This window comes from Micromys minutus, assembly GCF_963924665.1.
Source record: "Micromys minutus genome assembly, chromosome: 2".
NCBI lineage: Eukaryota > Metazoa > Chordata > Mammalia > Rodentia > Muridae > Micromys > Micromys minutus.
Genome location: NC_137971.1, coordinates 89,704,640 through 89,706,996, shown reverse-complemented (window position 1 = coordinate 89,706,996; position 2,357 = coordinate 89,704,640). Strand labels below are relative to the sequence as shown.

The window sequence follows — 2,357 nt, the reverse complement described above, 5'->3', positions numbered from 1 at the left end:
TTCTTTGATTTTTTTTTGCTGTCTAATTGCTCCAGCCAGGACTTCTAGTACTATGTTGAATAGGTAGGGAGAGACTGGGCAGCCTTGTCCAGTCCCTGATTTTAGTGGGATTGCTTTTAATTTCCCACGGTTAAGTTTGATGTTGGCTGTTGGTTTGCTGTATATTGCTTTTATTATGTTTAGGTATGGACCTTGGATTCCTGTTCTTTCCAAGACTTTTAACATGAAGGGGTGTTGAATTTTGTCAAATGCTTTCTTAGCATCTAGTGAGATGACCATGTGCTTTTGTTCTTTGAGTTTGTTTATATGGTGGATTACATTGATGGATTTCCTTATATTAAACCATCCCTGCATCCCAGGGATGAAGCCTACTTGGTCATGGTGAATGATTGTTTTGATGTGTTCTTGGATTCGGTGTGCAAGGATTTTGTTGAGTATTTTTGCATCAATGTTCATTAGTGAGTTTGGTCTGAAGTTCTCTTTCCTTATACAGTCTTTGTGTGGTTTAGGAATGAGGGTTATTGTAGCCTCAAAAAATGAGTTAGGTAGTATTCCATCTGATTCTATCTTGTGAAATAGTTTGGAGAGTATTGGTGTTATGTCTGCAATAAATGTCTGATAAAATTCTGCATTGAACCTGTTTGGGCTTTTTTTGGTTGGGAGGTTTTGATGACTTCTTCTATTTCTTAGGTGTTATGGGATTATTTAGATGGTTTAAGTGGTCCCGGTTTAACTCAGTTTTGGTTTATATAGTTATCTATCTATTTATCTATCTATCTATCTATCTATCTCTTTCTCTCTCTCTCTCTATCTATATATCTATGTATGTATCTATCTATCATCTATCTATCTATTCTCTTAGTTTTGTGATAATTATTTCAAATAGAAATTTCTAACTTTTAAAGAAGGTGTGTATAAAAGCATTTCATGATACCTCGAAGTTAGGTTGTATTGACAACCGTTTTCCTAGGACTCTCTTTAAATCCCCACTGACCTCTTTATTTCTTAGGCTGTAGATTAAAAGATTCAGAGCTGGGGTTACAATTGTGTACAAAAAGGAGAGGATATTTTCTTGTGTTGAACTGTCGTAGGAACTAGGCAGGATGTACATGACTGTGAGAGGCCCATAGTACATTCCATCTACAGTCAGGTGGGAAGAGCAGGTAATAAGGGCTTTTTCCTGCCCTCATTTGAGGGCATTTTAAGCACAGTGAACAGATTTAGTGAGTAGGAGGCCAGGATGGCAGCAAGAGGGGGTATGAGTAAGGTCACACCCATCAAATAAACCATGAGTTCATATGTGGAGGTGTCTGCACAGGCCAGCTTCAGCAATGGAGGGATCTCATAGAAAAGGTGTCTGATCTGCAGAGATTTGCAGTATGGATACTGCACAGTGTAGATGGTATACCCAAGGGCACTCAGGGAAGCTGGAATCCATTAGAGGGCCACCATAAGCCAGCAGATGCTTGGCCTCATGAAGATCATGTAGTTCAATGGATGATGAATGGCCACATACCTGTCATAAGCCAGGAATGCTAGAAGGAGGTCCTCTGCATTACCCAGTGCCAGTTCTAAGAACATCTGAAGGGCACAACCACCAAAGGTGATGGTGTTGTCTTTGAGAAGAAAGTCCATGACAGCTTAGGGACTGATAACTGATGTGAGAGGAAGATCCATGAGCCAGATACCTGTCTGAGCAAGAGGTACATGAGAACATGGAGGTGGATATTCACTGTGATGACCAGGATCAGCATTTCATTGCTGATTAGCACTAACATGTATAGGGCAACAATTGTAGCACAAAGCAGTTCACAAAGAGCCACTGCCATCCAGAATCTCCACCAAGATGAAGCCACTTCCCAAGGAGGAGTTCCAGGGCTCCATTCAGTATGGTCTCTTTAGTTGCCTAAAAACAATCAACTCAATTTAGTTTTGCTACTATGAACCTAGTTTTGTAAAACTGGAGGCCTCTGAGGGTATGGAATATGACTACCATAAGATAATGTTTCCCCCCTACTAAACAGCTAAGCTTCTTGGTTTCCAAATTTTTAGGTATTAATTGTATCTTGACAAAAGTTACGTCTATACATAGGAGAGATATATAGTAATACCAAAACACCATGATATCTCTTTATGAAATACTGATCAGGACAGTAAACTTGCAGAAATGTATTTCCCAGAAAAGTTAAAATATCTTTTGTGTGAAGTTTAAAGAAATATTCTGGCATGAATGTCTTTTAGTATTATATTTGGTTAATGGTTTAAATACTTTAATTAGTTTTTTATAGGTGTGTTTAAATATGTATTCCCAAGATGTTTTGGAAATGTCATTTCAATAAATTACTTCCACAAATTTT

At 38.3% G+C, this 2,357-nt stretch overlaps 1 pseudogene across 1 annotated transcript; it reads right to left on the bottom strand.

Annotated features, from left to right (window-relative positions):
• Positions 1 to 925: 925 nt before the first annotated feature.
• Positions 926 to 1,884, bottom strand: LOC308417714 (olfactory receptor 2AG1-like; annotated as a pseudogene). Its single transcript has one exon. The product of its transcript is annotated as an olfactory receptor 2AG1-like (transcript).
• Between the last annotated feature and the right edge of the window lie 473 nt (positions 1,885 to 2,357).